The following is a 12402-nucleotide window of genomic DNA, read 5'->3' as shown; positions in this document are numbered from 1 at the left end:
CCTTCGTCACGATTGAAGCTGTATGGGATATAAATGGTTTGTTTCGTCTCACCAGCACGCACCATCAAACTCGGCCAGGCGTATACATTCTCCACACCGTACGTTCAACTGAAGTTCCCAGACAGTTTGACGCAGATTGATGATTACTCACTCTATCGATACAATTGATCTTTTCCATTTTTCACCACATCTCAAATACTTCAGTTCTTCTCTCATCATCTACGTTTCTCCCCCATACCAAGCACTTCGCCTGACGTTTCCTCACTTCTTCATTCACAAAGCAGCCTCTTCTTCCTCCTAATTGCTTCTCTAGTCATTTCTACTCTGACTGTGATTCCTTGTCCACGTTGCATGTCCTCCGTTATCCAGCTTCCCATACACTTGAAGGAACTAAACAGAGGTTCGACATTTCAGATAATGAGGGTGTCGGCAAAACGAAAGTTAGGACCTCGAAAGGCATGAAAATGAAAGGCTCCCTAGACCACGATACTAATACCACCGGAGTCGGAAAATAAGAAGAATTGACCGTGGAAGGTCGGAAAGGATAGATGAAAGTGAGAAGCCTGACGTAAGTACATGGAAGAAATTCTACGCTCACTGTCAGCTAAGAAAACCGTGTTCGCTTATCCAAGCCCCTGAGGTGCTCTTTTAGTCGCCTCTTACGACAGGAAGGAGATATTGTGGATGTATTCTACTACCCCCAGCAATTGGGAGTTCCTAACAGCATATTTAATATAAATATTCTAATCTCCTTTCAGAAGGACAAACTGGACTTGCACGTAAAGATACTCAACTACTTTACAGAGAAACTTCAAATATTTTCATAGGCCCTTCGCATAAAGACATCTAATGGCTGGGGGTTATACGAAAATGTGTGACTGAAGTGGTAACCTAGCAACCGTGCAGGCTGTGATGTAAGATATGGATGGATGGATGAGCAGACATTGTTACCTAGCAACCGTGCAGGCTGTGATGTAAGGTATGGATGGATGACCAGACACTGTTACCTAGCAACCGTGCAGGCTGTGATGTAAGGTATGGATGGATGGTCAGACAATGTTACCTAGCAACCGTGCAGGCTGTGATGTAAGGTATGGATGGATGACCAGACACTGTTACCTAGCAACCGTGCAGGCTGTGATGTAAGGTATGGATGGATGCCCAGACAATGTTACCTAGCAACCGTGCAGTCTGTGATGTAAGGTATGGATGGATGCCCAGACAATGTTACCTAGCAACCGTGCAGGCTGTGATGTAAGGTATGGATGGATGCCCAGACAATGCTACCTAGCAACCGTGCAGGCTGTGATGTAAGGTATGGATGGATGGCCAGGCAGTGTTACCTAGCGACCGTGCAGTCTGTGATGTAAGATATGGATGGATGGTCAGACAATGTTACCCAGCAACCGTGCAGTCTGTGATGTAAGGTATGGATGGATGCCCAGACAATGTTACCTAACAACCGTGCAGGCTGTGATGTAAGGTATGGATGGATGACCAGGCAATGTTACCTAGCAACCGTGCAGGCTGTGATGTAAGGTATGGATGGATGACCAGACACTGTTACCTAGCAACCGTGCAGGCTGTGATGTAAGGTATGGATGGATGGTCAGACAATGTTACCTAGCAACCGTGCAGGCTGTGATGTAAGGTATGGATGGATGACCAAACAATGTTACCTAGCAACCGTGCAGGCTGTGATGTAAGGTATGGATGGATGGTCAGACAATGTTACCTAGCAACCGTGCAGGCTGTGATGTAAGGTATGGATGGATGACCAGACAACCTGCATGGTTGCAAGCATTACACTTCCGTCACACATTTTGTGACGGTAACTTCCGTTGTGAAAATGTTTCAGATGACCCACAGCCATAAGACATGAAAATGAAAACCTACAACCCGTTTTACAGCCAGTGACCGGGTCAGGAATGGAACGAATGAAGCCCCCATCTTGCGGCGAGGATAGGAATTGTGCCGGCTCCCAAGACCTGTCGCACTCGTCTGGGCCAATGATTAATGACTGACAGATGAAATGAAATGATAGTGGAGAGTGTTGCCGGAATGAAAGATGGCGGAGAAAAACCTTTCTTGCCTCCCCTTTGTCCAGCACAAATCTCATATGGAGTGACCGGGATTTGAACACGTAACCCAGCGGTGAGAGGCCGACGCCCTGCCGCCTCAGCCACGGAGGCTCCAGCCATGAGACATATTTAACTAAGTTCCTCCACTGCACGGAGGTTATGTTTGTTTCCTGTCCTATTATACAGAGATGACGTACACTGGTTGCCAAGGTGACAGTGTTGTCGGAAAATTGAGGATGTCAAACTGTCCACGATAATACTAGTTATTCGGTGCCGGTGGTGCCGAAATACGTCAGCCTCATGTCGGTAGATTTACTGGCAGGTAAAAGAACTCCCGTGGGACTAAATTACGGCACCATGGCGTCTCCGGAAACCGTGAAAGTGTAGTTACTGAGACGTAAAGCCAATAACATTATTAATTCTAGACAGATCCCCAGTTCAAAAATATATCCATGTGGAAGTCAAGTAGGCTACAGGTATTTCCAGAATTAGAGAGTTAGGAAACAGTCTATCAAAAAGAAATACGTAGGAAAAATATTAGGCAGTTGATATGGCGGCGACCTCTCCGAGAAACGAGAAGGCACGGCCGTGTACACATTTGGTAATGAACGACTTTGAACACTACGGTCAAGGAGTAAGCTAACATGTGAGCGGGGGCCTTGACATTTTTATGTGCTGCCAAACAGTTGACATCGACTGACGGCTTTGCTATGTAAAAGGATCCCGAGCTTTCAGATGTGTTTCGTGCGCACGTTCTTATCAAACTTCCACATAATACTACTACTGTACGTCCCACTGAACAATAATTATTTTACGTTTCCGAGATGCCGGAATTTCGCCCTGCGGGAGTTCCTTCTCGAGTCGGTATTTCAGCACTTTGAAATACCAACGAACTGAACTAGGATTGAACCTGCCAACTTGTGTTTACGAAGTCATCACTGTAACGTCTAAGCGATGCAGACTAGAATTAAAACGGAATAAAATCGTGCCTACTCTACCTCCACTGTTTATTGCTTGAACATCAGGAGGCTTTCTAGTTTCTACATTTCGTTTTCTGTTCCTATGTTCTAAATGTATCATACAGGCCTATCCCTCAACTTTATAAACATTATTTCCGGCATGTAGTGAGAAAATGCTGTCATTTCTTGACGGATACAGTACTTTTGCATCCATCTCTTGGCAAAAGCCAAAGCAAAGTGTAGCTTCCACTGAAGTCCCAGTCTCATCCATGACTGTGACAATATGGAGACTGCTGGGGTATGGGTGGTACTGATTAATGACATTCAGAGCACAACCAGTGCGTCTGAGTGTCATGAAAGGTGTTGTTCATAGGGTTTGTTGTGCTACAATAGCACTGTCTGGCCCAGTGAGGAAAGCAATGGTAAACTACCTCACTCCTCATCTTGCCTAATACGCCTCATTTTGGTACTGCCATTGGTTTGTGTGGTTTCCCTATAACTTGGTGATGCTATTTGAGGATCCAACCAGCCTCTGGGCTGATGACCTAACAGACAATCTGTTTTCAGACCAACTTTGCTGCAAAGAGTGAAAGCTGGGTGGAGTCAGAATATTCTATTCAAAAGTTTGAAATAATAGGCATGCAGGTAGCCAGAATGATAACTGGCACAAACAGATGGGAACAATGGCGGGAAGGTACTCGGAATGAATGACGATATAAATGGTAATTTAGAAATGAATTCGATGGATGAAGCTGTACGCATAAACTGGGTTCGGTGGTGGGGTTACGTGAGACGAATGGAGGAGGCTAGGTTACCTAGGAGAATAATGGGGTCTTCCATTGAGAGTTAAAGAAGTAGTGGGACAGCAAGGCGGACGATAATTAGACTCAATTTTTGATAACTTCTTGATATGAACTAAACAAGGTCAGAGAACTAGTCACGAACAGAGGACTGTGGAGAAGCATCGTTAATTCAGTGAGGCATAATTAGTCAATAATGAAGATGTATGTATGTATGTATGTATGTATGTATGTATGTATGTATGTATGTATGTATGTATGTATGTATGTATGTATGTATGTATGTATGTATGTATGTATGTATGTATGTATGTATGTATGTATGTATGTATGGCATTAAGTCAGGTCTTTACTGGTCGTCAGATCAGCCCGCTGCCTGTTCTCTACAGTTCCGTTAAGGTCATTCTTCTTTTCTGTGCCCGTGCATTCCTTGCTTTTCACTTTTCACAAGCTGTATTACTCCCATACAGTTCAAAGAACTCTTCTTAAACATTCCTCCGACCATTTCGTCAAACTACGGAAACACACAGAATTCTGATAAACATTCCCTCGAACATTGCCTCACATTGATCATTTCGTCAAACTACGGAAACACACAGAGTTTGATGTGGAAATGTTCGATAGAGCAATCCGTAGCGCATATGAGTTCATGCATAGTTCTGGCAGCTAGAGTGTCAAGTCGGCCAAACTTCCCCATTACAAAGTTAGTTCACGCACGGTATGGCGGATCGTGTAGGTCACACTTAACACAGGTAGCTGTGGGATAACCGTGGCTTTTAGTAATGTACTACCACAGAAATTGTTTGGTGCGAAGAAGTGAAAACCAGGAAATTTATCTACAGGATTGCCTACGGCGAGGTTCCAAATCCATCACCTCCTCAAGCTACAAGACTAACACCACAATAGTAGGAAAGATCAGAATATGATGATTAAGTTGGAATTCAAATACTCATTTATAGAAAGAAAGAAACAGGGATTGGAACAAACACTTACCACTGTCCATAGTTCATAAGTATATTATTAGGTTTCATATTTTTAATTTTATTGTAAATTATTTATAAAATTAGAAATAAGAATTGTAGGAAATGTGGGCAGAAATGCCTGTTGAACAATAAATCAAATAAATAAATAAAGAATTTATCGATACTGAATGGTCAGCGTTTAATTCTTGAATTCAGAGGATTCCGGCTTCGATTCCCGGCCGGACCGGTGATTTTAATTGCGTCTAATGAATTCTTTAGGCTCTAGGACTGGGTGTTTGTCCCAACACTCTTCATATTAAAGCAATACACCACAGAATCACGCAATAGTGATTACATCCCTCCACATAGGGTTGGCGTCAGGAAGGGCATCCGGCCGTAAAACAAGGCCAAATTCCCATGTGCGACATTATAGATATGGGGAAACGGGTAGGAGAGGAAAACGAATAATTTATGAAGGGAAATGTTCGGTAAATTTCCAAATTTTTTGAAAATAACTAATAGGGAACCTGCTACCTGAGTGACAGCTCTAAATACACATCAGTGGCAACTGATTGATTGATTGATTGATTGATTGATTGATTGATTGATTGATTGATCGATTGGTTGATTGATTGATTGATTGATTGATTGAACACACAGAGTAATTAAAAATGTCGCCCAATAATAGCAGGTCGTGATAACGTAGATTAGGGCAGTAATTAAAATGCGTATAGCAACTAATTATCTAATTTACAATTATCATTCTTTCTTGATCTGTTTACCCCCCCCCCCCCCAGGGTTGTTTTCTTCCTCAGACTCAGCGAGGGATCCCACCTCTACTAACTCAAGTGTAGTGTCTTGGAGCGTGAGACTTTGGATCGGGGATAAAACTGGGAAAGAGGACCAGTACCTCGCCAGGCGACCTCACCTGCTATGCTGAACAGGGGCCTTGTGTGGGGGGGATGGGAAGATTAGAAGGGATAGGCAAGGACCGTGGCCTTAAGTTAGGTACCATCCCGGCGTTTGCCTGGAGGAGAAGTTGTAAACCACGGAAAAAACACTTCGAGGATGGATGAAGTGGGAATCGAACACTCCTTTACTCATTCGACCTCTCGAGGCTGGGTGGACCCCGTTCCAGCCCTCGTACCAGTTTTCAAATTTCATGGCAGAGCCGGGAATCGTACCCGGGCCTCGGGGGGTGGCAGCTAATCACACTAACCACTACACCACAAAGGTGGACCTACAATTATCATCCAGATTCAAATAACGTAAAGTCGCTTTAGAAAACATCCGGTAATGTCAAGGCAGGTGTAGGTATGTAGATGTGCCACTTCCCTTGGCAGTCCGGCCCGCGATGTTAGAATCAGGGCGACTATCCTAATAGGTATATAAAGACAGGATTTTCAACTTTCGAGTATTGGTTACAATCTTGACCTCACCCTTCACATTCCTCATCGGTCAAATCCCCACCATTTATTTAAATCATGTTCAGTTCCGTGTCAGAAAACCGAATTGCCTGCCACAATACATACACCTCAAACATCCAGTAAATGTAAAGGAAATTGAAAAATCATTTTTGAGTTCCACTCTTTTAAATAGAGTAAGCTTTCCTGAATCAGTATGCTGCTGCAACGCAAGTGTATTTAAAGTGACGGCAAAATTGTCCCTTCCATTGAGCTGTCAGATGGAGAAAGGAACGCTTCTCTCGGGAACCATTAAAGCTCAGTACACTTATTAAATTGTCTAAAATCTTCAAGGAAAACTTGCTAACAGTATATTTTCCCTAAACTTTAAGTACTAGGACACTATCAAACTCCCAAGATTTTTTTTGGGTGGGGGGTCCACTTTAACAGAAAATAATTAGGTTTGGATACACTTTATTGTATTACCGTATTTACGCGAATAATACCCGCATACTTCTTTAAAAAATTGAGGCAAAAAATTGGGGTGCGAGTTTTATTTGAGTCAATGTTGGCAATTTTTTCAAAATCAGCATTCCTAAAGTTAGGGTGCGGGGATTATTCGCTTAAATGCGGTATTAACTTGCATAAAAGGAATTATTAATTTATTTATTGCTTGCTACAGGATTTTCACCGAAATTACAGCAGCATTTTTTGTGATATAGAGTGAAATTACAAATAATTATGACTTAATACTACGAAGGTCCGCCTCTGTAGTGGTTAATGTAATTAGCTGCGCCCCGGTTTCGATTCCCGGTTCTGCCACGAAATGTGAAAAATGATAGGGCTGGAATGGGGTCCACTCAAAATCTGGAGGTCAACTGAGTAGAGAGGGGTGGGGGTGGGCCTCGATACCCACCTCAGCCATCCTCGAAGTGGTTTTCCGTTTTTTAAACCGTGAGGCTACTTCTAGCCGAGTGCAGCCCTTGTAAGGCAGACCCTCCCATGAGGGTGGGCGTCATCTGCCATGTGAGGTAACTGCGTGTAATTGTGGTGGAGGATAGTGTTATGTGTGCTGTGTGAGTTGCAGGGATGTTGGGGGATAGCACAAACACCCAGCCCCCGGGCCATTGGAATTAACCAATGAAGTTTTAAATCCCCGACCCGGCCGGGAATCGAACCCGGGACCCTCTGAGCCGAAGGCCAGTACCCTGACCATTCAGCCAACGAGTCGGACAGTGGTTTTCCGTGGTTTCCCATTTCTGCTCCAGGCAAATGCCGGGATGGTACCTAACTTAAGGCCAAGCCACTTCCTTCCCTCTTCCTTGTCTATCCCTTCCAATCTCACACCCCCCGCTTACAAGGCACCCGTTCAGCACAGCAGGTGAGGCCAGTTGGGCGATGTATTGGTCCTCTTCCCCAGTTGTACTTCCCGACCCAATGTCTCACGCTCCAGGACACTGCCCTTGAGGCGGTAGAGGTGGGATCCCTCGCTGAGTCCGAGGGAAAAACCAACTCTGGAGGGTAAACAAATTAAGAAAGAAAGAAAAAGAATATTACCTAGCCTAACTTAATTAAATCTAATCTAATCAATCTAGTCCTGTCTCTCCTGTTATTGCGGGCTTCCCTTACATGACTTTGTTCCAATATAGTTTAATATACTGAGAACACAGTGTTTTATCATAATTGTTATCTGTCAATGATAGCCGCGAATTCTTTTAAAAACTACTGTCAGGTTTGTACTGAAATCAAGAGCATTGTTTTTCCGAGATGCAATGTTGTAGATACTAGACAGTCTGTAAAGTGGTGTATTTTGAAGGGCAGATGTACTAGCTTTTTTATTTGGAAATGTTACAAGAAATCTTGAATTTGCGCGCGGCAAATGGAAATTCAGGAGGAAAACGCTAGCAGTATTATCAATTTGCGAATTTATTATTTAATACATGCACTTTACGGCCTTCGATTCTCTAAACTGTTCATTTCTAAATTTAACAAACGCTCATTGTTCGAAACCATTTGTGGATAATGACATGTTCTTTCTAAAATGTAAAATTATTTCTTGTGCACCCTTTCAAGTTGATACCCATGCGGTCTCCACACCACGCTCGCGTATTCCAGTTCTATCCTGACCAAGGTGGTGTACAACTGGAGATAAATAGATATTTTTTACCTAATGCAGGGATTTTCACGAAACGTTGTGGTAATGTTACCTAAATAAATGTTGGAATATCAATAAAATGTATTTCATATATAATTAATAGTTTTTCCAGAAAAAGTTTATTCGAATATATTTTTGAAAGTTTTAAATAAATTTTTTCTCTGAAATTTTATTAAGATATTAATGAAATTTGGAATAGGATAGGTAATAAAAACCAAACCAAACCCCATGGCACTACAGCCCTTGAAGGGCCTTGGCCTACCAACCGACCGCTGCTCAGCCCGAAGGCCTGCAGATTACGAGGTGTCGTGTGGTCAGCACGACGAATCCTCTCGGCCGTTATTCTTGGCTTTCTAGACCGGGGCCGCTATCTCACCGTCAGATAGCTCCTCAATTCTAATCACGTAGGCTGAGTGGATCTCCAACCAGCTCTCAGGTCCAGGTAAAAATCCCTGACCTGGCCGGGAATCGAACCCGTGGCCTCCGGGTAAGAGGCAGGCACGCTACCCCTACACCACGGGGCCGGCTAAGGTAGGTAATACTTCTCTAAAAAGCACCGCGTATTGATTGGTGGTGGCGGTGATTACTGTTTTAAGAGGAAGTACAACTAATCAACCATCCTCTATATAACACTAATCAGAGAGAGAAAATGGAAGGGATCAGACACTTCTAAAAATGAAGATATCGGCCAAAAGAAGCCAAGGGCCACGAAGGGCGTGAAAATAAAAGACTTCCTAGGATTCGCAACCCAACACCATTGGGGTCAGAAAAGAACAGGAGTTGACCAAGGGAGGTCGGACAGGATAGATGTAAATGAGGAGCCTGGCACAAGTAATTGGAAACAATGCCAGGACTCGCTGAGAGGCATTGATTTTTCCGTACATAATTTACATAAAAAGATATATTGTACTAAAGTTTGTGTATTTTTTGTGTTCTAAAGTTTTGGATTTAAAAATCCTTACTACTTGAAAAAATCTGCAATCAAATATTCCATTCACAGGTTTCCTTATATAGCTGCGATTCATATACCATACAAATTGTGTTACATTTGGGAGAATATTAAAGCAGAAAAATGAGAATAGTACCTCTGTAAAATTATAATTGGCGGGGAAATAAAAGCAATGCAGACGCCACGCCCATTTCTGCTGTCTACAGACTGGCAAAGCATTACTAAAATGATAAATTGTTTGAATTCAACGGAATAACTTCGTGACAGGAAAGAAGAAACCCAAACCTTTCAATTTCAGCCATACACATTTTTTCGCCAAAATGACAGAAATATTGATTAAATAATATTGTACCTGAAGATCCAGCAGAAATTCGAATTTTGAAATGCGATTTGCTGCTATTTTGCATACCTTTTCTTGCATTAACGGAGATAGATACTTGATATTAAAAGGCGAGCACAATTTGGTAGTTTTGCAACACAGTTTCAAAGATATGAAGGTAAGAAATTCTACCTTAAAACATGCAGGTTTCTTGTTAAAATAAATACCATTTAAAAAGCAGGAAGAACTCCGGTCAAAAGCATTCAACTCGATCGAAAGTAAAAGATGGGCATGTAAGAGAAAAGAAGCCGGCCAGTAGGAGGAGGATTCGGGAAGCAATTGCTCCAGAAACCTTCCCCTAGGTCGCTGTAGAGTAGAACACTTTACTTGCCTGGAGCAGTTCTCTCAGATACCAGCTGCTGTCTTCGTACTACAGCACAGCACGACGAGGCGTTCTCCACAGGGCATCACATCGCAACAGAGCACTAAAAACACTGGAAACTTAACTTCAATCACAGGTAAACAGCCTTCGAACAGTTAAAGACCTCAGGCTATTCAAATGAACAACACCGCAAAATTGCACCTGTCTTTCGCACGGAAAATATCAAAGCAATTATTATCGTGCCACACCACTACTGAGTTCCTTTATTCTCGCTGTTGATCGTTCTACCACTAGAAACAATTAAAATACGAGCAATAAAAAGTGTTTGTTTTTTAAACTATAACGACATTAAATCAGTTTATGTGAAAAGGAATAGAGAGATAAGAAAGGCATTGTTTTGCACGTCTGGACTCACAGCCTTGAAAGGTTTACTATTGCGCGTTCCTGAATTGGCTATGAACGTGTGACGACAAAACAAAACACCACGTGCAAACTCAAAACAAGGAACACGCGACTTCACGTTACGGATTCTCAGCACTAAGCTCAGCCACCTACTCACATGAAGAGCTGTTCTCCAACTGAAGCGTTCTCCTGCTTGTCGCTTGCTTTTTAGAGGCCAGCACTGCAGGCATGGGATCTCGCGTGGCGTCCAGCAGGCTTTTCTCTTTTTAACTACGCTCTTCCATCTCTTTGTTGTTTTATTTCTTTAACCGCTGTTCTTTGAATCAGGGAATTTTTGACCCTAAACTAATTAGAAACTATTCTATTAGAACATGTGCTTGGTAACAGCTCGCCGATACGGTCACAAAAAGTCGAACATAGGTATATTGTGAAGGTTAGGCGAGATAATAGTCTAGTGCAACGTATGCATATCAACAGTGATGTACAAAGTTTTGCTTCAAAGGGCCAAATCTCGCGCTGACGTTTCTTTTGTTAAAGTAAGAGCATCCCACACATTCAGGCAAATGAATACCAAGTTATCCAACCTGTAATCTTCAGTTAATATACTAAACAAACAGAGGGATGTTAATTCTCGTGGAATACTGTATTCAAATTTAAAAGTACGGGTGGAGACGCATGAGATATTGAGCTCGACACAAGTTTGATTGTGGGTGAAATAAAGGACACGACTGATAGTTCATTACAATTTCTGGCTGGTGATAGCTACAGAAGAGACAAAATTCATCGCGTGTAACGTAAACAAAATATATACAAATCATTTAACTGGTTTTATCTTTCTTCGACGGTGATGTGATGGCATGTCTCCTCCGCAGAAGTCTGGTGGAGGTCTTTCTATTGCACCCATGGGCGACCTGTGAGTCCGAGGTGAAATCCGGTGTCGGAACGTGGCCTACTAGTGGAATTTAGAAACTCGGACTAACTTTTCAAAGTAACAGGGGAAAAGCCTTTACCAAGCCCAACAGCAACTAGGGTCATTTTCGAGATCAACAACCTAGAAAGTCTGTCTCCGTACTGTAGTGTGATTAGTTGCCACCCCTGGAGTGCCGGGTTCGATTCCCGACTCTGCCACAAAATTTGAAAAGTGGCACGAGGACTGGAACGGAGTCCACTCAGCCTCGGGACGTCAACTGAGTAGACAGGGGTTCGATTCCCCCCTCGGCAGTCCTCGAAGTAGTTTTCCGCGGTTTTCCACTTCCCTCCAGGCAAATGCCGGGATGGTACCTACCTTAAGGCCTCGGCCGCTTCCTTCCCTGCTCAGCATAGCAGGTGAGGCCACCTGGGTGAGATACTGGTCCTTCTCTCCAGTTGTATTCCCATGACCCAAAGCCTCACGCTCCAGGACACTGCCCTTGAGGCGGTAGAGGTGGTATCCCTCACTGAGTTTGAGGGAAAAACCAACCCTGGAGGGTAAACGGATTAAGAAAGAAAAGAAACAACCTAGAAAAACCATCCCTAGGAAGAACTTTACACCTCTTTTGTTAAAGATTATCCGATTCCATAGCTATATGGTTAGCGTGCTGTCCTCTGGTCCAGAGGGTGCCGGATTCGATTCCCGGCCGGGTGGGGGATTTTAACCTTTGTTACTTAATTCTAAAAGTGGTGGTGATTATTGCTTTAAGAGGAAGTATAACTGGATAACCATCCTCTATATAAGACTAATTGGACAGAAAAATGGAAGGAATACGACACTTAGAAAAATGAAGATATCGGCCAAAGAAAGACAAGGGCCACGAAGGGCGTGAAAATGAAAGACTCCCTGGGCCTCCATGCGTAATACCGTCGGGGGTGGAAAAGAGCAAGGAATGACCAAGGGAGGTCGGATAGGATAGATGAAAGTGAGGAGCCGGACACAGGTAGGTAGAAGCAATTCCAAGACCCAGCTAAAGCCTGCGTTGTGGCCAACCCGCGCTTCCAAGTTAAGAACTCCTGC

At 43.2% G+C, this 12402-nt stretch overlaps 1 protein-coding gene across 1 annotated transcript in view; it reads right to left on the bottom strand.

Annotated features, from left to right (window-relative positions):
- Positions 1-10570, bottom strand: part of LOC136882032 (ras-related and estrogen-regulated growth inhibitor) — a 252515-nt gene extending 241945 nt beyond the window's left edge. The window contains exon 1 of the mRNA XM_067154536.2: positions 10020-10570. The gene's annotated coding sequence lies outside the window, so the exon portion shown is untranslated. The remainder of the gene's footprint in view (positions 1-10019) is intronic.
- Positions 10571-12402: the final 1832 nt, after the last annotated feature.

The sequence above is a fragment of the Anabrus simplex genome, chromosome 10 (assembly GCF_040414725.1).
Source record: "Anabrus simplex isolate iqAnaSimp1 chromosome 10, ASM4041472v1, whole genome shotgun sequence".
Classification (NCBI taxonomy): Eukaryota; Metazoa; Arthropoda; class Insecta; order Orthoptera; family Tettigoniidae; genus Anabrus; species Anabrus simplex.
This window is presented reverse-complemented; position numbering and strand designations above follow the sequence as displayed.